This window comes from Ciconia boyciana, chromosome 3, assembly GCF_034638445.1.
Source record: "Ciconia boyciana chromosome 3, ASM3463844v1, whole genome shotgun sequence".
Classification (NCBI taxonomy): Eukaryota; Metazoa; Chordata; class Aves; order Ciconiiformes; family Ciconiidae; genus Ciconia; species Ciconia boyciana.
Window position 1 is genome coordinate 15,029,691 of NC_132936.1, and position 25,430 is coordinate 15,055,120.

The following is a 25,430-nucleotide window of genomic DNA, read 5'->3' on the forward strand; positions in this document are numbered from 1 at the left end:
ACGTGTAACGGTTACTTGGGAAGACAAACGCCATCACTCCAAACGTCCCCCCTCTTCCTTCTTCTTCCCCCAGATTTATATATGCTGAGCATGATGTCATATGGTATGGAACAGCCCTTTGGTCTGTAGGGGTCCGCTGTCCCAGCTGTGTCCCCTCCCAACTTCTTGTGCACTTGGCAAGCCATGGGAAGCTGAAAAGTCCTTGATTTAGTATAAGCTTTACTTAGCAACATCTAAAACATCCCTGTGTTATCAACACTGTTTTCAGCACAAATCCAAAACATAGCCCCATACTAGCTACTATGAAGAAAATTAACTCTATCCCAGCCAAAACCAGGACAATTTTGAGACCTTAAAGACTTTTATACAGAAACTATGATTGTTTTAATTTTTTGAAACAGAATTTTAAATCCTATTAAATCTTGATGGAAATAAAAACATATCTTAGAAAACAGACTTAGTAAAATTCAAAAAAATGAAAGCTTAACTTAAGGAAGTTCTGTCTACTATAAGAATAAAGTAAGTCATAAATACACTGCATATTTATTAAAAAGATTGGACATTCAAGAACTGAAATTGAAACCAAAAGCAACCCATGAAAATACATAAAAGGAAGCTATAGGAGAGTGGAAATAATTATGTTCAGTACCAGACAAATCTGCAAAAGAAGTGGTAGAGAAGTAAGCTTAGGTTTGATGATAATGTTACTGGATATGAGCACTAGAGATCATCAATTTGTGGAAAATTCAGCCTGTAAACAGCATGGGCACACAACAGTGTTACAAGTAGGAACCAACAGACTGGCAAGAAGGTAGAGGAGTTCATTTTGTGAGTGTGCACCACAGATATGCTGCTTTGCATCTCGTGTTGCATTTTATTCAGCTGTTCTTGCTTGTCCTGTGGGCTTTGGTATGACAGACATTTTATATCACCATTCTGAGAGTGTCCTTTGGCTGCTCTGATTCTCAGATCAACCCCTATAAAATGAGTGTTCTACCCCAAAGCGGGACTAAGCCACAGCTGCAATGCAGCACAGTAATGGCAACATGATGTTTTTATCTTCTGCCTTGGGCAATCATGTCAGCAGCAGTAACAGCAAGCAGCATCTACCAGTGGCACTGCTGTAAGAAGAATCTCTGCACTATGCCTGAACTTATCTGTTCAGAGCCAGGGACACAGATGTAGGTTAATTTACAGTAGCCCAAACTGGCTGGCCTGTACTGGTTAAAAAAAAAAAAAAAAAAAAAGTGAAAATGAAACTGAACTACTACCTTTTTTCTCCAGTGTCTGGTGCATTAGAATAATGATGCCTCATGGCACAGGGTCACCATGCAAAATATGGGGAAACTATCAGCAGCAGCAGAACTGCAGGATAAGAAAAATTATGTTAAGAAAAAGAAAGAATGAGAAAATAGAAAATGACCAGTATAGCAATAACAATGACTGTCAAGAAGACTTACATGGTGCATTTTGAAGCTTGCAACCCTCAACTTCCATTGCTCTGCTGATAGTCAGTTCAAGGACTGAAAAATTATTTGGAAAGTAGCTTCTCCTGTTCCTGATCCATATTACCTTTCAGTAGTGGAATGTGATATCACAGCAGGCTTTGCCCAAGTGAATCTCCCAGCTGTATTTGCAATACTGATGACACACACATCTACATATCCAGACTCCCCAACATGCATGCTTCAGCAACTAAAAGGGATGGTACTCCACCATTTTATAGGACACTTTTTGTCTCTGTGTATAGCTACCGCCACTGCCAGATGGCCTAGCAAAATACACGGTGGCCCAGTTCACATCTCCTTCTTAGAGTATGACAGGCAGACAGATCTGTACATTCGTGGTGCTGGGCCAGACAAGATTAATGGAGCCATTGTGCCATTGTTACTTGGCAGAGCACTTATATTCTTATTACTATGGCTCATAAAGTTCACAAATGCAACCTCATCTATCACCAGAACATCTTTAGTTACCACCTAAGGGGATGCCAGATGGCCAGGGAATAAGTATTTCATGGAGGAATGGACTTAAATCACTTTTCTTTACTTGGAGTCTAATTCTTTTCTGGTATTTGCAAAAGCAAAAGGGACACATAAAAAAAGAATAAGAGCAGAAGTCCAAGTAAAGCCATGGCTACTACCTGTGCCAGCTGAGGCTAGTTCACCTATCTGTGTGAACCAGAAGTGCAAAATCACGAAGGATGTCCCGGCTGAATATTTATGTAAATTTTTGAGAGCTGTTTGCCTGCACTGGGAAATGTCAGAGATAGCAGGTGTAAGTCATTAAAAAATGTGTCTCTCTTTTTTTTTTTTCCATTTCCTTCTTTCCCCTGATGTCACTGAAATCTCACAGTGCAGCCTCTGGCAGCCACTAGCCTGAAGCTTCTGCCTGTAGCTGGGAAACCAGATTCAGCAGTATTTTAAATCCCAGCCCTGCAGACTTTGGGATCCAAAAACTTCATTTGGCAGCTCTGGAGTTTGTTTTTCCAGCTCTGGTCTTTGTGTTATTGATACTACCTTACTGTGGAGGGCCAAAAATTATGATTACACTTCTACAGTGAGCAAGGAACCATATAAGGCTCTATTAAAAACAAAATGCACAGTGCAAAATGGAAATCAAAACAGATCAAATTCATTTGGAGCCATTTATGGTTTAAAATGTAGAGGATGGACAGATGCTGGTTAGCTACCAGTCACTATTTTGGATTTGGTAACAGCAGGTGCCCTATTGATGAACAGACATCAGTCAAGATCATGAGTCCTTCATGCTTCAGTTGTCCTAACAGGAGAAGTTATTTGGGAGCTGCTAGATGTTCAGTGTCCTCTCTTATAGAAGTAGTGACATGTGGGCTGCAAAAGGATGGGGTAGCAAAGATACTGAAGAAGCAGCAATGGAACTGAGTCTGCAGTCTACATTGGCATTATCTAGTAGATTCATTTATGAAAAAATGTTAATAACCCTTCAAGTCAACAACAGCCTTATGAGCTCAACAGAGAGGGCAGATGTTGCCTGGCTATGAAAAAAGTTATTCTGATATGTCCTAATGACTGCCTACCCAATGTGGAACCATGCATATTGGAACTGCCAAGATCCTTCTTATTTCTGCAGCAACCCCCTCTCCCCCTTCTACCTATTTTTGACTGTGGTATGCTTGCCATCTTCTCAGCTGAGCTGAAAGGCCATATAATTGGCTGTCTGGCTTCATATCTTTTTTTTTTTTTTAATAAACAAGAAAATAAAAGTGGTCACTATTCTTTCCCCATCAAGACAGAGAATTACCCTTTCCTTATCACTATAAAACATGTCCAGCTTTTCTGGAGATGTTAAAGGCCTATGTTCTGTTGGTGGAAGAAGAAACAAAGAGTAGGAAAAATGTGGAAGAAAGAGGGAGGGTAGATAAGGGCAGCTTGGTAGACGTACATTGGAATAGTGTCTACTTGAAAGTGTTAAGGTATCTAGGATCCCGCATCCCTTTTCAGCTATTCTGAACTGGCAGTTTTGGGAAAAACTAAATCAGTGTTTGCAATTATATTGTGGTGATATTTTTTGTTTGGTGATAGGGGCCCCAAGACTGTAAAGAGAAGCAGATGCTGCAGTACCACTGACAGATTGGAGAGAGAGCAGCAGCAACAGCTACAGCCACTGCAAGTAAATGGTGGATCAACAAAAGTTAGGGATGCAGCAACTAGACCCTCAGGTAGCTAGAGCCTGATAAAGCTTCGCAGGTGAAAATATTATCTGCTGACAAATGAACTCTTGAGCTAATGCAAACTATTTGTAGGTTTGGATTGAAATTCTTTATGATTTCTGTTGGGAAAAATCTCAAACTGTTATTTAAACATACTCATTTCTTTGTTCAGAATCTTTCTCCTTGAAAAATTATTTCTTCTTTGGTTCATTGTAATTTTTCATCCTAGACAATGGTCAGGGACTACTCCTCCAAGAGAAAATGAAAATATTGAATATGGGGTACATTTTTTTGATCTATTTTTAGTGGTTGTGTCAAAAATTAAATGTTTGTGGAAAAGTGTCTATTGACAATTTATGAAATTACAGGTTGTATTCTTTAGTTATTTTGAGTGAAGCACGATTAAAAACCTGATCCTTTGGGCAAACTTCATTCTGCAAAAAAGTGTTTCAAATGGCTTCACTTGCTCATTTCAGTATGAAACAGCAACAACAAGAGAATTAGAAAGGAATTATAATCCTCCAAAGTGAAATTATTCTCCATGCAGCTTTAATAAAGCAAAACTATAAACCACAGAATCGTTCAACTCAGTCAGTCAGTCTGAAAAGATTTTCAGGAACACTGATTAGTTCTCAATAAGTTTATCACAATTCTTGTGTAATTACTCCCATATTAACATTACTTAATTCTTTGGCATAGTCACTCCCATTTTAGTAGAGCAATGACTGTTCTTAACAGTTTTAAATTTTAAACGTGCTTCTTAATTAAATTTAATTAATTAAATGCTTTATGAGAAATAGATTTCTCTGTTCTCAATTCATAGCATAGTCATCCATGACTGGTGCCTGAAGTAAATCTCAAGTCCTGAGGCTGTCATTCTTGTCCATTCAAAAATCCTGACAGTCATGAGATCAGTGTTAAAAGTATAATTAAAAATAAATTTAAAAAATTGTATTTTTTTATTTCAATGCATTTAGAGATAATATGAGTTGTGTTTGGATGGTTCCTGAAACTATGAAGTCTAGGCATTTAAATGTTCATATAACAGAATGGATATTTTCATGTAAACATTAGATTCTTGGAACTGATCTTTATGACAAACATGAAACGCATGCATCTTTCAGTAAACTTAGAGACTGAGTACTGTTTTGGTTTTTTTTTTTTTGCTTGTTTATTTGGATTTATTTTTTGAGGGCATCAGAGACATGAAGCTCAAAGGGAACAATTAGTTAAGTGGTGATTGTGGACCAATATAACCAACTTCACTTTTAATATACAAGCACAGAAATACACCTATATAATCTGAAAGTGGATTTTCTTGTGAGAAAAAAGTATTCATTCAGCAGGAAGACTTTAAGATATTACAGCAAAAATGTGTGGCATATAGGAATTTGGCTTGCAGGATCACTGTAACTAGCGAAGGAAGAACCACTGATGATATTTTTGGGCTTAAAGCTTTCAACAACTAACAGTGATTCAAACTTATCTCTCCCCAGCTCTCTATTCAATCATTTTACATTTAATTTTCTAAACAGCTCTAACCTCCTGCAACAAAACTCACAGCCTACTATTTTCCAAACCTTCACTTGCCCCATTTTTTTTCTTATATGAGTGAAATTATGTGGGCCGGCAAGGATTTTCAGCCTGGCCTAAGCATTTCCAGCAGAGAAATTCAGCTACATTGCAGTCCAGTTCATGTACATACATTCTGAGGTAGGCAAAGCATCAATAATGAGGTTAAGATATAAATGATATAGTACTGAACAGATGTAAAGAAGTCCTATCCATTTGACTTCATTGAATCAAGATACTTGTAAACAATACTATATGTATTTCTTGAAAAATAAATGCCTAGATGCAATATAAGGATATTCATATCTAAGTATACACACAAGTAGAAAGGTAGGTTTCATATAGAATAATTATGATGATTTTTGGTTTCCTGTCATATTTAACGTCTAAAGAGAATTAGAAAAACAAAATTCTATCTATTAATTTTCTTATTTAAAACACAGCTGTAATTTCTAATTAGTTACATCTAAAAGGTTAATTTGAATTGTTTTATCAAATTATATATAAAACACAAAAGGACAAGTTTATAAAGCACCATCTTTCACACCAAATTTCCATATAGGCTGATTTCCAATCACAGTTTAGAAACACAGCTATCTGGATTATGATTCATTTTGGAGAAATGATTGAAACTGTTTTCTTATTGCTGCTTTTACTTGATTCACAATACATGTCAAGGAAAATCCAAGTATCTTCTCAGATCGCAAAATATAGACTTTGATCTTTATTCTAAATTTGGATTATTGTAATCCATTGTATAAAAGTCTTCTATTCTGATGGAGCATTTTTAAGTGCAAGCCTCCTTAGCTTGGCAACTTGTTTGGGAGCAGATGGTGAATATGACCAGGTGGTTATAATTGGGCTCTTTCAGTAGAGAAATTCACCATCTCAGTAAATGATAACTAAACAAATTATCTGCTGGCATTTCCAAATCTTTAAATAGCATTCATATACATACATGATTGAGCACAGGAGACTATAATGTCCTAGGTAGTGATCTACAGTATTTTTGACATCACTGTAAAGAAATACAGCATATTTTTTTAATAAGATGAAATTCAAGTAAAATATATTTTGAATATGGTAAATAGCAAAGGTTTACTACCAACATGCTACTGATTACTCCTTGGATTCACATTCAGATAGTCATTTCTTGAAACAGTTCTTATAGCATTATTTTCTGAGTTAGCTTAAATCTCTACGGAGTCCAATGAAAAGGGCATGAATTCTTGTTAGCTTCAAATGATGTTCAGAATAGATGCATACATGCTCCACATATTCAAATTCACATGTGATGGTTATGTTCTTCAAGATTAGGTATATAAAATATTTCTAGTAAAGCTGAAAGGCTCAGAATTTTACGTCGATTTTTAATTTAGTTAATGTGAACTCATTTCTGAACGAATATGTAGTTTTAGAAAGCAAAAACATTTTCTACCTGTAGCTAGATATAACCATGAATAGAAAACACCTGATTCACTTTCATCTGTTTTAAAGAAAGGCAGAGACTTGATTTTTTTAAATTATTTTAATGAGGAAGAGTTTTAAGGAGTAACATCAAGACTGAGATATATATTCCTTCCCTGGATTAATTCTTGGGGTTTTTTTACCCAATTACTGCCTAATGGAAAAACTATGAGTAGAACTGAGAGCATAATGAAGCTTCATTCCCATCCTTTATAGATATGATAATTTTTAAGCTACTGCTAGCATGACAACTGGAAACTGAGAGAGATTTTCTGAAGTCTGATTTATTGGTCATTGCTGGCATAAAAGATTTGAGTGCCTGATCATTTGATATTATATTGTCTTCCATTATGTGAAAAGATCTTGGTTTATATTTTATTGACTGCTTATATATCTGAAAACTGATAAAAGCTTATGGATATTTTAATTGTCTATTTAAATGCTAGTAATGCATCCAAAGGAAAGACTTACAGCTTTTTCACATCTAGTTCAGAAAGTGTGAGGTGTAATAGGCTTAGGCACAACATAGCTTTAATGCTTTTAAATTCCTGCTTGACCATCAATTGTAAGTCTCCTCAGTCACCTGTAAATTACATTAAATTGGATTTTTTGTCACTGCTGTAGTACTCTTCTGCTTACCACCATCAACAAGAGCCGCCTTTGAGTTTAGAGGCTCCATAACAAAAGAATTGCAGACTGTGATTATTTAAGCATTTTATTATTCTTGATTCGTGATTTATGGCATCAAAGCTAACATGGCTATTCTCCTATGTAACATGAAGGGTGGCAACGTTTGTAGGATTGGGGGTAACTGACACCAATAACTACAGCTATTAAATTTGTAGCTTCCTTGTTCTTTTCATGGTCTCAGTCTGTCCCATATTACCATTTATTTTCTAAGTTAAAATTTTGGATTTTAGGTAAAGACTGCCTTAGTGGAGAAAGATTTTTTTCTCACTTATTTCCAAGGAGAAAGGAAACTTCAAAGAACCTCTGAAGATTATTTTTATAACATTCTACTTTGTGGATATCCTAATTTGGAGGCCCAAGGAGTGCATTGAGTAAGTTGACAATGTTCTCAGTGGATAAACAAAGAATTCAGATTTCCTAAAGAAAAACTAATTTGAAAAGTGATATTGCTTCCTATTTTTGGACCAGTTATACAGGCACAAATGTTTGCCAGAGTGGAAGATTTTGTACATTAGCTTACCAAATAATTTGACTAGACCAATACACGTTTTAGTTTTCTTTATCAGAAAGCTGATTGATAGGCTGTATTTTCTACTGACTACAACTAGACAATAATGTAATTGTATACCCTCTGCGTGGTCTGTTTTGCAGTTTGGCTGCAGGAGAATGCAAGACAAATAAATCAGATCTCAGAAAGAAGTCTTCAAATTTAATGTACTCTTAGACCACACTAGCTTAATTCAGAAACTCAAGATTATTTTATTCATCAATATGAGTCTGCATAGGTGAGTAATTCACTTTAAACTGAGTATTCATTTTCCTAATATCTCTGTTTATAGAATCATCCATATTTTTTGTCACACAGTAAATGGTATTAAAAGGTAGAATCTTTGTATTCCAAAATACAAATTCTAAAATCTTATTTTAAATGCAGCATGTTTCCATCCAATGGAAACAATACTTTCACCATTAAGTATATAAAATTTTGCTTCTAATTTCAGTTAAAGCAGCATGAACTCCTGCATCAATTAAAGATGACTAGTCACTGTTTAACTGTGGTGTGACACTTTTTCCTGATAAAGGCAAACACAAAATTATGAAGATTAAGAATTGAATTTCAATAGCACCATTTAAAAAAAAAAAAATTCCATCATTTGCTTCTGATTTCTTTAAAATATAATTTATCCACACAGTCATAACTTGTGAGCACAATCCATCAATAAATTAATATTACAGTTGTTCAGCTGTTAAATTATGATCCATTTTGAATAGTTTAAAAGCCTCTGGGATTCTTTATATATAGTTTCCTCTAGTGTTTATTTTTTAATTTGTAACATGTACCACAGAAATGAGTTATAGTGTTGAATTTCTGGTTTGTGATTATTAGTTTTTTAGATTAAGCATTTTATCTGCTGGCTGCAGCCAAATAAATATAATTTACACACAGAGCAGTCTATTATACTCATTCAGTTCATGGGGTTTCAATTTTTTCAATCCAAGTGCAATCTCAGTGGCTAGCTAACAATAGTGTAGTGATCAGAAGCTGTAGAGCAATTATTAGCGCATATATGACATTACCATGCAGGGAGAGACCAGTGCTGGACCTTACAGGAAGAACTGTTCTGATGTTTAAGTGTTTATTTTCCTCCATGTTTTTCAGAATAACTATCTAACATTTAGGTTATTATTATGCAATTATTGCAATTATATGCAATTATTATGGCTTAATGTATTCAGTACCCAGTTTATTCATTGCAAATTATTTGTATAATCTGATGACAGTGATAGGTCATAACCATAGGAATGCTGATGTTCTTTTATAACAAAGAGATCCTACAGCCTTTGACTGTCCTTTCCCATCTTTACTTTTATTGCCACCACTTCCTGTGTTAATCTCACAAGATCTGGGCAAAAGCTAGGCATTTTTCTCAAAATGCATGCAGCACATTCATCTGTACTGCACTACAAACAGCACCACCTCCTCAATTCCTCCCTTGCCACCCAGAAAACAGTAAAGTTCAGTTAGTTCCGAAAGTGTGTTCCCAAATGTGGCCATACCAGAGAGCAAATGACCATTTTCCGGTCAGCTTTTTTGTGCTTTTAATTTAAATTGTTCTTATAGTTAAATGTATGTTAGTGACTAGACAGGATAGCCAAGATTACACTGATTTGTACAATTGCTGCCCAAGACTATCATGGTTTGGACTATCATTATTGAGCCATGCTGCATACTACATGAGTGCACTCTGGAGCAATGTCTATGCCAGAAGCTCTTCAACCTGCCTGAACCATACAATGCCTGCACTGTTCATACTGGCCTACATAAAATCCCCAACCATTGACACCAAGGAACCCCATGGCGGCATGCTGCAAAAAATTGCAACTTGCAGAATTGAAGAAGGCTGAGGAGAAAAGGAGGCCATAACCAAAGGGTTTGAGACTGGAAAAGCAAATCCCTTTGTCGCGGATGGAGTGAGAGTGCACTTCACTCGTAAGAGAGAAGTAAAAATATAGTTTATTGATACAGAATAGGGAGTTAACAAAGTTCAATGCGACAGTGTTTTAACAAGATTCGATGGCGAGGCACACTTGATTATTTACTGCATAGAGGACAGGGTCAGACAAAACTGTCAGGGAGACCCTCCCGTTGAGTCATGAGGTTCGGAAAGGATCCCCTTGCTTTCTAAACTCCTTCTCAGAGAGGAGTCTAGGTGCGGCTAGATCCAGTCCTAGTCCCAGACTTGGTCAACGGTTTATGTCTAAAGGATTATATGTGCGCAGTCAATCCTTTATATCACTTAGCTAAGATTTCAAAGTTTAGCATGCTGTTAGTCACTTACCGAGGATCTGTTGCGGCAAGGAATCTCTCAACCTCGAGGAGTAACCTTGAGAGGCGTCCCTGCCCAAGGGGAGATCCTGGCGTGCAGCCCGCTGCCGTGCAGGAGAGCTCAAAGGGCCCTGGGCTGTCCACTATTTAAGGAGTAAGATGATTGACTTATGGTCATATTTGCATATCAGCAAGAGGTTTAGATCCTTGCGTCAAAGCAGCCCTTGGCTACTTTGTTGCCATTTGTCCTCAAGGTCCAGGATAACTGGATGCAGCTATCAGGATGACTCCCACTGATGGTTACTGCTCGTGCAGGGAGCTGGGGGGGGGGGGGGAGCACACCGCCACACTCCACCCCGTGACTATAGTCAATTCATCTTACCTTCACAGAGTGGTGGTACAGTCACCTCTTGCCTCTGTGCCATAAATAGTATACTGATGGTTTGTGCGCTTATAGATCCATGGTAAGTAGACAGTGAAGCACTGCTATTTGTTATGCGTTAATTTGTATGTTTTGGGTGGTTGAAGCTGGGTTATCTGTTTTATCATGTGCCAAACCTTTATATACAATATAATTATAAGCAATAGACACACTAATGTTAGAGTTAGTAAAATGACAACTGGGTGAAGCATAAGATTGAACACTCCCGTTGCTGTCGGTGACCATCCAAGAAGAGTTTCCCACCAATGGTGTTCTCCATCCTTCTTCACTCTTTCCAAGACATGGTGTATTTCTTCTGCATCATGATGAACGGTGATTAGAGTTTTGTGTCCATTGTTTCGTATGCGTTCTAGCAGTTGACACAGGTCATCATGTTGTAGTAGTTTCTTCACCAATGTAAGATTCATTCCGATGGGGATAGACAATAAATCTTGACTCAATGTGTAGTTAGATTGTAACAATTGATAAGACGTAACAGGAGCTGAATAATTGAAGTCACATCCCACAATTTTAGTAAAGTTACAAACACAAATATTTGAGCGATTGCTTGTATCTACAGTAACGTTATCTACAAATATAACATCACAAAGGGTTCTCATACAAACACATCCTTTTCCAGTATACACAAGTACAGTTTCAGGGGCTTCATCAGGTCGTATTTCAAAATGACAAACATTTTGTTCAGTATCAAGACAAATGTCTTGGGCTTTGAGGGTGTTACTCTCACAAATAAATCCTTGTTGTTCCCGTACAACGCATGCATTAACATCAACAGTTTGCCATTTGTTTCCATTTCGGTGGGCCCATACTCTATGTTCTAATGGATAGAGTACAGTTCCATTGTGATTCAATCCCAGCGCAATGATTGGGTATATGGTATATACCAAAGCATTGGGAATTGTTAAGACAAAAGCTGTGGCCTTATTGCTAATGGGGTCATAAGTGAAATTGACTAAATACCACCAGGACTGGAATTCTTTCTCAAATTTAGTTGCATTATCCCAAATTACCTTTCGAATTTCAGTGGGTAAGGTGCCCTCTTCACCTTCTCTTATAATTGCTGCTACCATAGATTGCATCCACAGTTGAGCTTGGATACAACTAAGAGCTAGAGAAACATTGGTTTGGGCTACACCAAGTGCATCCACAATCAGTTGGTGGTCCCTTTCATTAATTCTTTTCCACTGAGGTAATATATCAGATAAGAGCCATTGGTTAGTTCCCAATGCTAATAGAGAAGACCGTAATGGGTGTTCTAATTTGTTCAAATCACTTGTTGTTGTGCTCAGTTTGTTTACGAGTACTTCGGCATCGATACTATTTAAGACTCCCAATCCTGTCCCTATGATACCGGTCACCTCTCTCCTTGTTCGTCTTGGAGAGGTGAGGGTTCGCCCATGTAACCATGCTAACCATCCTGCATAGGACGTACCTAGGAATGGTGAACAGGTCGGTTTGATTGCAGAGATATTAATTTGCATTAGTAGTTCTACTCGTTTAAGAGACCATGATGGATTAAATAACACTTGTTGTTGGCCTGTATTTTTGATCACATATGGTCCAACTTCAGAAACCTGTGGGGATAGAATTGTCTCATCCTTTACAGTCAGGGCGGATGTTGTGCTAGGCTTAATAATGTCTATTTTAAATTTAAAGGATAATCCCACACGATGGTGAGCCCAGAGGCAGACTACAAAAACAGGTCGTACTAAGGTAAAATTGTACCAACAGTCCAGTTTTTCAAAGGCGCAAAGTTTCGTATCTTTGGCTATTGGTTTTGAAGTAATGTTGTACACAGAAATCTGAGATGCCTTCTCATGGGTAGACCCATTGATCATCCGGCATCCTATTTTAATTTCTTTCCCTGCTGTTCCTCGGAGCCGGGGAACTTTATCATCAGCTTCATCTTTATCCCAACTCCATTCGTTTTCTAAGTATGTTTCAGTTCCGTGCATGACCACGGTGGAAAGCTTTAAATCTCCCTTACTAGAATGTATTCCCATACTTCCAGTGTACTTAACACGAGCTTGGGACCATGGCCATTCTAGGGTTCTTTGACCACAGGCTAAGAAGAGCAGCATTGTTAGGGTTTGGAATAGTAACATGAACACAGCATTTCCGTCTGCCATCCTGTGGGGTGCTGTAAGAGAAAATAGAGACTTGTTTCGGTGGGGAGAGTCCGAACAGGTTACCCCATTAAGAAGAAGGAAAAATCCATCGTGAACTAATTCTGTGTTTTGCACCACTGCTATCAGTAGCTTCCCAGGCAAGTGGGCCACGAGGTTTAGTTAAAGTCATAGGCACAGTACCGATAGATGGCAAATTGACCATCACAGGCTGTCCTGGCTGTAATGTCATTGGATATTCTCTTTTCCTAGTAGGTGGAGCGCTAAGCTCAGTTTTTGCAAAGAATGCTCGGCTTACAGGGCTTCCAGTAGGCCCGTACCGATTGTTTAATTGATGGAGTACTTTGGGAAGTCTCGTATCCCATTGAGCTTCCTGTGGTTTGAGACTCCTTTAGCTCTTTCTACCATCCCATTTGATTGAGGGTAGTCTGGGGTGTGGAAAACCCATCTAATTCCCTCTTGTTTTGCCCAATCTTGCACTTCCTTACAAGAAAAGTGTGAGCCATTATCACTCTGGATAACATCAGGAGTAGGTAGATTTGAGAACCAAAATGATAGCCCTCGCACTGTGTTTCGCCCATCGGCCTTCCAACATTTAGTCGCCATAAGCAAGCCGGAGACTACTTCCACTCCTGTAAGGATGTATCGATATCATGCAGAGGATTTGAATGGTCCGATATAATCAATTTGCCATGTAGACCATAAAGTTTTCCCTTCATTGATATGTAAAGGTGGTGCTTTGGCAGGATGATCTGCTTGTAATTTCAATCTACACTGAGGACATTCTGTACGAATAGTTTCACAAGTTTTTCTATTTATAGGCCAGCCTTTACTCTGTGCAGCAAAGTAAAGTGCTTCTTTACCTGTGTGGCCTAGGTTTTGATGTAACCATTCTCCCAGTCGATACCACTCAGGATTTAAGGTGATTTTCCTAATTTTAGTTAGCTCATCTACCTTTTGATTCCACTTTGTGGCTGGTTGATTATCTTTAGCATGAGCTTTTACCCATCCCATCTTGAAAGGTGTTTTCCTGGCTATATCTAGTAATAATTGCCAATCTTTGTTTCTCCAAACTGGGGATCTATTTACTTCCCAATTCAAGGTTTCCCATTGACAGAGCCACTGTGTGGCACCGGCCCACACAGCATAGGAGTCTACATATATGATTTTTGCTCCATTCTGTGCTGCTAAAACAACTGCTCTTATTTCTCCTACTTGTGCACTGCCTTCACCTTCTTCTACTACTTGTTTGCCGGTGGTAATGTCTAATGCAACAGCCTTATATTGCCATTTACCATTTACCCTTTTTGCTGAAGCATCTGTAAACCAAATGTTTTCTGTTGGTGTACCCTCAGTGAGGGGTGGTGCATCCAGAATGGGTGAAGGTTTAAAAGGTTGTTGTAAAGCTAAAGGGTCTGTGTTTATGGGCATCTGCAATTTGGAAACCTTAGTGTGTCCTTCAGTTAGTTGCATATTTTCTGCAACTCCTGTTAGGTAGGCATACCATTTTCAGACAGTGGGTTTTTGTGCAACTCCTTCTGGGGGAGCAGTCCCTTTTAGGATTGCTTCTAGTAAATTAAATGGTCCTCTAGTTTGCACAGGTTGTCCCTGATGTATTTTCTCAACTTGTTTAACTGCTCGGACTAAAGATAAAAGTCCCTTTTCCCATTCAGAGTATCGTTGTTCTGTTTCTTTAAATGCAGTTGAGCTAAACAATAAAGGTCTTTTTGGCCCATCGGGTCCAGTTTGGAACAGGTTACAGTAAGTAGCATGTTCAGTGAAACCCCATTCGGCTATAATAGGGTCACGGGGGTGCACTGGTCCCAGTGACTGATATGTTTTTAACTCTTCAGTTAGAGTTTTGACTGCCTCTTTATGTTCTAATTTCCACTCCCAGGGTTTGCATTTCCGTAAGAGTGAGTATAAGGGACGGGAAATGATAGAAAATCCAGGCACATGTTTCCTCCAATATCCTAAAGTTCCCATTAATCGTTGTAACTCCTTCCTTGATTGGGGCATTTGCAGCTCTTCAATTTTTCTTAAGGTATCTGGAGGAATCACTGCACTGCCTGCTATCCACCAAGTACCTAAAAATTTTACTTCTTTACTTGGTCCCTGACATTTTCCGGGTGGAATCTCAATTTCTGCTTTATTTAGTGCTTGCCATACTGCTGCTGCCGCTTCCCCAACCTTTTCAGGGCAAGTTCCTCCAATCAGAATATCATCTATATATTGGTACAGTTTCACTTCTTGGGGGAGTAAGACTGTCTGTAAAAGTTCAGCAAGCGCAGCATGAGCAATCGTGGGTGAATGTTTATACCCCTGTGGGAGTCTGTTAAAGGTGTATTGTATTCCCTCCCAAGTGAAAGCAAACTTCTCTTTATCCTCCTCCTTTAAGGGAACCATAAAGAACATATCCTTTACATCTAGCGCTGCCATCCACGGGTGTGCAGCTGCTTGCAAAGTAGCTGTTAAGTTGGCAATGTTTGGCACAGCTGCTGTGAGCGGGGCTGTATTGGCGTTCAGGCGCCGATAATCGACAGTTAAACGCCACCTCCCGTCTGGTTTCCGGACGGGCCAGACAGGTGAGTTATATGGGGAGTGCATTCTGGAGATAATTTGTCGTTTCTCCAAATCAGCTATGACTTCAGAAATTCCATTTTGTGCCGCAGCAGAAATGGGATATTGCGGTACGTTAGTGATTTTTGACTCTGGGAGCGCAGGGGCTGCGCGCAGTGCCCGCACTGCAGCCTCCCGGCTTCTGCTGGGGTTGGGATCGATGTTCGAGCCGAAGGACCATGCGCTGCTGTTCGGCAGGCGCCAGGTTCGTCCGTTTAAAACATCGAAACCTAAAATATTTTCATGGTGATCTTTAATTGCAAAGCGAGTACTCGACATGCGCTTCTCGCCCGGGAGCCATAAATTGACCTTGGCAGTTTGGCACTGAACACTCACTCCGTTCACGCCGGTAATTTTAACTCTTTGCCGTCTGGGTCGTACACCCAGCTTCTCGGCATCTTGTTGTGTTAATAGTGAAATTTGTGCTCCCGTATCTATTAAAAACTTTACCAATTGTCTTTGAGGACCAACTGGAATTAGAATGTATGGGCCGTTATCATTTATCCACTGATAAGCCTCCACTTTCCGGACAGGCAGGCCCAATTGCCTTCCGGACACTACCCGTTTTTTGACTTCATGTCCTGCAGTTCCTCCCTAAGGGGAGGAAGGGGTTATCTCCCCTTCTGGGGTCTGGTGCAGGAGGAGTTGAAATATGGTCCTTCCTTTCACCATTATCTCGTTTCTGGAATGCTTCAATTAGACTTAAAATAATGCCAGTAGGTTGACCTTGAATCGCAGCTCTGGGAATGCCTAAAGCTAATGCATTCCTCCACAACTCATTCCTCTGTTCTCGAGATTCTGTTTGGGGGTTTTTAAATTTGTTTCCCTTCGATCTAGTTTCTGTTCCCTGTTTTATGGGTCTTACTTTGTGATCTCCTCCCCGGGGCTTCAGGTTTTGTTTTTCAGCTGGTGCATCATCCCAGCCCATCTCACGGCTGTAGTTAACAATGCCATGCATCAATTCTGCCCAGGTAGGGAGCTGCTTGTGGGCATTTTGAGCGTTGTCACCTAGTCCCTCATTGTGTTCTGTGTCTTTCTTGATCTCATCTCGTTTTGCAACTAAATGGGATTTAAGAATTGCCGGGGCTCCTCTAATCAGTGGTTTTAACATTGCAAAATCTACTGTAGCAGACAGTGGGACATCATGGGACCCTCGTTTGTGCATGGCTTGTATACAGGCGGCTTTTGTGATGGCTGTAGAGAGCTCACTTAAAGATTTAATGGGAATTATGGAGGGTTCACCTCGCTCCATGCTGCCTATTCCTCCAGACCAATAAGCTACTCGGCTGGTGGTAGAATGAGGTGTATTTGTCGGGTCAGGCCCTAAATTTAAGAAAACTCCCGGACCCCAATAGCCGCTTGCTTCATCCTCACTCAACATTATTCGGTCACCGCCACTGAGGCATACTCGCCACAAGTATTCCGTTTCAGTTTCACCTGGTTTTCTGCTATATCTCTCTTGCAAATTTGTCAATTGCAACGGATCCCAGGGGATGGTTCGCGTAGTATGTCGCGGATGACCACCCCGAGGACCCACAGTTCTTTCTGTTTTAACAATGGGTCTGGCTTCGTACTCAGGAGGATTTGTGGGGAACAAAGGGTCGTCGTCTTCTGGCTCGCTATCATCGGGATCACCCCAGATGTCTCCATCCCAATCTTCAGGGGATACTATTAGTTTCCTAATCTGTACAATGTCGGGGGGGCGGGGAGCCTGTATAAGCATCATCTCGACCTTTTCTCCCAACTTTTGTCTTTTTTCCTTTTCCTCCTGCAACTGTTTCTGCAGTTGTTCAATTTTTAAAGACAGTAACAACTCAGTTGCCTTTCTACCTTCTATTTCCTTCTCTAGGTCCTGCTCCTTTTTATTTCTGTTGTCTCTTTCCTGATGTGCAGCTTCTAAGCAGGCACCTAGCATCTTGCAGATAATTCCTTTCCCTTTTCCATCTTTTGTGTGGCCTCTAGTTACTTTTAGGTGTTCTTCAATGGCTTCCCAATTATGCCAATTGTCACGAGTCCATTCTGCTGAGAATTTGGGACTCGGATTCACTCCATGCCTCCGTAAATAATCAGTGATACTACTTGCCATCCTGCCGACTACGCCAATTTGTCGCGGATGGAGTGAGAGTGCACTTCACTCGTAAGAGAGAAGTAAAAATATAGTTTATTGATACAGAATAGGGAGTTAACAAAGTTCAATGCGACAGTGTTTTAACAAGATTCGATGGCGAGGCACACTTGATTATTTACTGCATAGAGGACAGGGTCAGACAAAACTGTCAGGGAGACCCTCCCGTTGAGTCATGAGGTTCGGAAAGGATCCCCTTGCTTTCTAAACTCCTTCTCAGAGAGGAGTCTAGGTGCGGCTAGATCCAGTCCTAGTCCCAGACTTGGTCAACGGTTTATGTCTAAAGGATTATATGTGCGCAGTCAATCCTTTATATCACTTAGCTAAGATTTCAAAGTTTAGCATGCTGTTAGTCACTTACCGAGGATCTGTTGCGGCAAGGAATCTCTCAACCTCGAGGAGTAACCTTGAGAGGCGTCCCTGCTCAAGGGGAGATCCTGGCGTGCAGCCCGCTGCCGTGCAGGAGAGCTCAAAGGGCCCTGGGCTGTCCACTATTTAAGGAGTAAGATGATTGACTTATGGTCATATTTGCATATCAGCAAGAGGTTTAGATCCTTGCGTCAAAGCAGCCCTTGGCTACTTTGTTGCCATTTGTCCTCAAGGTCCAGGATAACTGGATGCAGCTATCAGGATGACTCCCACTGATGGTTACTGCTCGTGCAGGGAGCTGGGGAGCTGGGGGGGGGGGGGGAGCACACCGCCACACCCTTAAGCTCTTGAAGGAGAGCAGCATGCTTATATCTGTGGAGCCAGCCACACACTGCTTATGCATTGTGTATCTCAAAACATCTATACCTTCTTTTTGGCATATGCTTTTAGTAGGTATGAAGACCTGTTCCCAAATGTAAAGAAATGAGACATTCCTGTTTACTGACACTGTTTGAAATCCTTTGAAGTCTTAAAAATTAAATGGACTCAGAAGTTCCCCTCAGGCTATGGTCGTGATACTACTCAGAAAAAACAAGAACAAACACAGGACATATTCTGACCTAGCCCTTTAAGACAGGTGAAAAACAAGAATGCTGCTGTATCTGCCATATGTGACTAAAAAACCATGATAAACAAAAGCTGGGCCCTACAACTCCAGGTCTTCAGGCTCAACTTTGGACTATGAGCCCGTATGATCATTAAAAATTGTCTGCTTTCCACAGTCTTTCTAAAATCTTTAAATTACACTCCTAAAGACGAAATAAAAAACACAAACAGAAATGAAAAATCATCTCTGTGTGGTCCAGTAGATCCTGTCTTCTGTTGACTGATACTCTTCTAAAAGATGGTGAGCTCTTCATGAATCTCTAGTACACCAAGTCTATGGAAAGACATGCATAAAGCTACCATTCCTTGTTGAGCTTGCTCACATAGCATGCTTAAATACAGTAGCATGATGTGCTCTCTCACACACAGTTTTAAGGCAAATTTTTAAGCTTGCTTGTGTGGCTTAAAGTCAAGTATGTGGTGCTGTGCTGGAAGCTGTGTTATATAAACATCCTGAAACTTTCAGTCAAGTTCCCAAATTGAAGGAAAGGATGTTAATGTGAAGCTTTTGTCTGGGCCTGATCTCAGAAATGGAGACCATCTTAGTACCTGCTTCTCTTTGGATCATTAGTGCTGTTTTCCATAGCTGTCTTTCAGTATTCTCCATCTGAATCCCGTTGCCTCTTCTCACTCTCCTAACAGTGAGTGACCCAGAAATAACCAGACATCTGCTCTTATTTATCAGAAGATGAGGGTCAAGGTTCTTTGAGGCCTGTGGGCCTCAGCACAGGCTGGCTAATTCTGTGTCTCATCTCAATGAGAGAAGCCCCAGCTGTTGTGTGATTGTTGGGTAGGCAGTGACCTGCTTGTGGCTAGTAGCCACTATTGACTGAATGAGTCCTGACTGTTTAGTGAATCATGAAAAAGTCTGTAGAATGATTTGAATGTTTCCAGGTCCAATGCATGTTGATGATGTAGCAGGATGTGTCAGCAGTGAACAGGCAGAAAAGTAACTATGCCAAAACTGTTGCTTGGCATAGTTCACCACTGAACTGGTCATGTGTCTGTACCAAGAAGAGTCATTCATAGGATGTGCCAGATATTTCATCTATTTCCAGAAGTGTCCTTGACATCAGAATCCAAAATGTTTTCTGTTTCTCAGTAGTTCATCTGATAAAGTCCATCTGATTTCCTTCTGCGTGTGGTTGAAAATAATCACAAGCTGTAATACCCTTCCTGCCTTTCCTGCTGAGGACTTTCTGAAACATCACACAGCATAAGTCTTCTATTTTTTCATCTAAGTATTTCTCTTGTCTTTTTCTGTACCTTTGCTGGAATATCCAGTCAGTGAACTACTTGTTAAGGTGGCTGCTGATAACAGTCTTGTCATGATGATAAAACTGTGAATACTCTGGAGGAAAGCGTACAGGATTTCTCCATGGGTGACATATGAAACATTGCTAAAATATGTGGTTCAGATGTGACCATCACCCAGGTGGAGTATAGGAATGCCTGAAGAAATCTGTAAGGGCCCAGATATGTTTGAGATTTCTCCCCTTGAAGTGCTACTTGGCATGTTCTAAAGATGCCATAAGAGGAAGATTAAAGAAAATCAATGTGGACAGTCAGGGAATTTGACCTCAGGAATAGTACTTGGAAGATTGTCAATGTGGACAATGTTTTGAGCATGAGCAAGGTTTGAGTTCTATCATAATTAATTTCACTCTTTAGAAAAGTGGTGGCTATTCTCAATTAGCATTTGATTTCTGTCCTGCTACTTCAATCAGGTACCTCTAAATTTCTGCAATGACAAGAATATGTAAGAAAGCTAATATATCTGGAATTGCCTATTCTTCTTTTACATTGACAATAATGAAATTAAATTGTTCATGTGGCTTTTCAGACATTGGGTGTTATAAAGTGTTTTACAAAGTAGTGACATAAATGTTGGTAGTGCTGTGCCTTGTAGGCAAACAGAGCTGCTATTATGCTACAAAAATTGTTCACACACAGACGTAGAATTGCAACCTGATTTTATACTGAGAGCATGAAAGGAGGGGACACTGAGGTTATTCTCTACTCATGTTGTATAGCTCCAAAAGCTCTGAAAATTCTCACCTGAATAGACAAAGGCATATGAGGCAGAAAGAACAGCTATAGATGAAGAAACTATTGATGGCTACATTTTGCTGATTTAAACCCCCAGAACTAGCTAACCAAAAGCCTTTGTTGGCATTGTGATTTGTCAATATGCAAAAAGGGTGTAGTCACAGAAAAATAATATTCAACAGTATTCACATTTTGTTTGCAAATCACCATATCCAACTTTATCAGCAATATAAAAATACCTGTTGTTGGTGAAGCCTATGAATTGTGTTAAGTGCTAATGAAGATCTGAATAAATAATTTATTCATTGCTCCCTTTGGCCAGGCTTCTCAGCTAATTCCATCTGACCCCTTCCTGACTATGTCCCAGTTTGATTTTTTTTCTTTGTATTGTGAATGGGAATCTTTCTCCTGATATACCATCTCCTAGAAAAGAGATTTACATAAGAAACTAAACAAATTATTTTTTATTAAACAGGAAATTTAAGCCCTGATTTAAAGGGAAGACACTGCAGACAGGGGAAGCAGTGGTTATTTGAAGTTCTCCTGCTCATCTAGTTTACTACAGAAAGGCTTTTGTAATTATGTTTATCTGCCTGATTCTTTCTTCTTCTTAATGTAATGATTTTGAACCAGTTAACCAGTCACAGGCTAGCTTTACAGTCTTGGCAATATCAGGTTTTGCAGAAATTGGTGACTACGAAGACATTACACAAGGGGATGAAGAAAAAACATGTCTGCTTTTCCTGTCTCTCTTGCCCACTGTTCCTCCCAGAAGGAGCTCTGAACCCGCCACAGCATATGATGAACTTTATGCAAGCATGCAAAACATTTGAGGCAGATATATGAGATTTATGGAATCACAACACATATGAGGTCAGAAGGGACCTGTGGAGATTAGTCCAACACCCCTGCTCAAAGCAGTGTCAACTTGAGCAGGTTGCTCAGAACCATTTCCTGTTTGTTAGGTTTTGAAAATCTCCATGGCTGGAGACTCCAGAATTTTGCTGGGCAGACTGTTCCAGTGTTCAATCACCCACACAGTAAAACTTTTTTTTCTTAAGTTGGGGTAATGAAGGACACTGGAGAGGACAGGAGATAACGGAGAATCTACAGGTAGCCTGCTGTGCGGCAAAATTAATATAAGGGAGAATTAAGTATTGAAATGGAGATGGGGTTGCTTAGCAGCCATGGGATGAAAGTAAGGGAATATTAAGTATGAGAATATTAAACAAGAAGAAATGAACCTTTGATTCTTAATACTCCTGACCATTGTGGAAAACTTATTTTCTTCCTTAGAATCCATTTTAAAAAAATTAGGTTGGGGAAATATTCAAGATATGTAAGTGTGATAAAAATAATTGTTGCAAAAAGGAATTGCTTTTTTTTTTTTTTTTTTTTTTTGTCTGCTTTATTTATATCCCCAGATTGTGTTGGTATTGAAGCAGCATTTCCTAGTGTGGGAGGGTTAACCTTATGACTTCTAACCTGTTTTTCTGTTGTCATCTTGTGTGCAAAGATAGAACTTGTTTCCTAGTCCGCTGGGTCACTGTTACTACAGTGATAGTATGGGAAGATTGATAAATGTCCTGTAATTCTGGAGTATACAAACATGTAAATACACAGACATGTGTCCTCACATTGTCTCTAATATGACTGCAGCAAGCATTAAGAGTTCCTCGCTGGCACCAAATATGCATTTGTATTTTGAAGGCTCAGAAGCAATTAACTAAGTATTATCCACTTACTTTAGGAATCAAAGAGTAATTTAGAGTGGAAGGGACCTCCATAGGTCATCTAGTCAAATTTCCTGTTCAAAGTAGGTTCATCTAGATAAGGTTGCCCAGGACCTCGTCTAGCTGAATTTTTAGAATCTCCAAGGATGGCACTTCTACAGCCTCTCTGGGAAACTGGTTTCACTATTTGACTACCCTCATGGTAATTTCTCTTGATAGCCAGAGATAGTGCTCTTCTTCATTAGCAAGGATCACCTTGACCATAGCCATCAGTGCTAACTCTATGGCAGAAGCTTCATGGTATTGTACACTCAAGTAGGATAGAAGTGTTAAAGACTGACAGTTTTGTACATTTAGTAATATTGATTACTAATGTATAAGAATTGCATATATGCACATATGCATAAAATGTGTTGTTAACAAATTAATTCAGTAAAGTTCATATTTAAAGTTTGGTTTTGAAATTTAAAACTGACCTGATGTTTCTTTCAGTCTTCTAAACACTCCCAGTACAGCAATCTGATTCCCTAACTGCCACATGTATATTCATGTTTTTCACTTGCTAATACAACCCAGAAAGTGCTTGGCCTTCTTTGCTTCAGCAGCACATTGCTGACTCATTTTCAACTTGTTGCCTACCAGGACCCCCAGGTCTTTTGCTGCTTTCTTGCCGGTTGCCCCTATCCTGTACTGGGTCATGGCTTTATCCTGTCCCTAGTGCTGGACTTCACACTTGCCTTTGTTGAATTACATGAAGTTCCTGTTAGGTCATTTCTTCAGCCTGACCAGATCATACTAAATAGCAACCCTGCCCTCCAGTGTATCACCCACAATTTTGGATCATCTGTAAACTTGCTGAGAGCACCATCCATCTCACTCTCCAGGTGATATTAAGCAGTGTTGACCACAGGCTGCAAGATGGACTTTGTCGAGCTGATCACAACCCTTTAAGGTCATCAGTGTAGCCAATTTTCCACCTATCTTTTAGTCCATCAGTTTTCCTGTTCATTCTTTTTGGCATTTTGCTGACCCTATTTGACCCTTGTGTACTTAAATATGTGCTGTTCCTGGTTTTGGCTCTGAAGAGCTCATTCCTGAAGACCAACCAGCTCTTAGTCCCCTTTGCCCTCCAGGGCAGTCTTCCATGGCAATCTGCCATGCATATCCCTGAACTAGAAAAAAATCTACTTTCATGAAGAACAGTTGCAATTCCACTATTAATTTTTCTCACTTCTCCCAGTATTTTAAATGCCATAATCTCATGGCTGTTGAAGCCAAAGTAAAAAGCAACAGAATAAACACCTGACTAGAGGGAGTAAGAAAAAAAAAAAAGCATACAATTTGCATAAAAATCATTGGACCTATTCAGATAAAAGTTCTAAAAAGCCACAGAAACATTTGGTCATCTTAATAATGACATTTGAAGTAAAAACCTTTCTAGTGTTCATAAAACAGCTTATTTAATTAACAAGGGGGAAGCAAACAGGACACCTTTCCCTTCACACACATTTCTAAGCAAAAATAAGTCTTGGAAATAATGAAATAATTATTTAGGGAAAAGATGATCTTCACTTTTATATTAGTCCTCAGAATAAACTTATTGGCTGAATCTGTACTAGCAAGTCAAGTAAGTGTGCAGCTGCAGCTCTCTACCAGCAGACTACAAGGGTAACTTCCAGACTACGTATCAAAACTGTCTCTGGCCTATACTAAATTTCAAACCATGCCCAGGAACTGTTTAGAAGAGTAGGAACTGATTACACCAAAATTATGCCATAGACTTTTTAAAAATGTAGCTGTACAGAGAAATTGAGCTCCAGTGCCTGAGAATGTTGCCTAGTAAAGAAACATTCTCTGGTATAGATTAACTTAGTTTCTTGATATTTGGGTTGCTTGGGATTTATACTATACGTTTGTATAAAGACATATTTTTCCCAGTTTAATTATTTGGTGCTGTGTAGTCACAATTGCAAAAATTCCCAGATTTCAATTATGTGGAAAACTCAGGCTTTTTGCTTTTTTTTCCCCTCCTTTTTTTTTTTTTTTTTTTGTATATCACTTGACATTTCAGAAGCTTTTGTTTGTTTGTTTCAGATCAGCATTACAGAAATTATTCATATTGCTAAGGTGAAAATTTTTCTTTTGACATTGTAAAGTTGAGGTTTATTTTATATTTTATTACACATTCTTATGGGAAAATGAAATATTTTTTACCCTACTAAAAGTAAATATTTCTATATTTTTGAGACCACCTTCCCTCTTCATGTCAGATTTTCATGTTTTTCTACTACTTGCCTGTTTAGTCCATATTTATTTATTTATTTTTAAATCTAATAAAGATAAATATACCCCCTTGCTCTTAGTCAATAAAATATTTTCGGTATGTTTTTGTCTTGGTTCTCTAGCTTTACATATAATAGTAATTCAAATGCACACGTACATGTAGATGTTTGTGGATGTGGCCTTTAAAAATACTCTTCTATATTTCCTTTGTCTGTTTTCCCATGGATAAGGAGCTTGACCATGTTGATATTTGAAGACTGTTTTAAATAAAAAAAGAAAAGAAGCATCTCATTTAAAAAAGTTTTTTAACCAAATCCTTGTCCTGTACCTTAATGCATATACAGCTATGTATACGCACACACACAGTTACTTGAAATGTACTTTATGATTTTTTAAGGCATTCATGAGATTGCATTTTCACATATTTTTGATCTGTATCATCATCCATTTTCAGCTAAGGCTTTATCTGAATATCTGAGTGCCAGGCTGAGCCCAGTAATGAGGCAGTCTTATATCTTATGATTCCATAGTTAAGATTTAGCTTAGAAAGCAATAGGAAAAAAAAAAATCCAAGCATAACAGTAAAGCACAGATGAGTAGGAACATCTGTTTTCCCAGTATTAGCTCAAGTTATCCCTTCTTAGTATTGTGCTGTTACACTATGCTATTCTGTACTTACATTTTCATAGAGATTTTTTCTTGTCTTTTTCCTTTACCACCTATTAAATTGTATGATAATATATTTTATTTCATAGCACTATTACTAAGGCA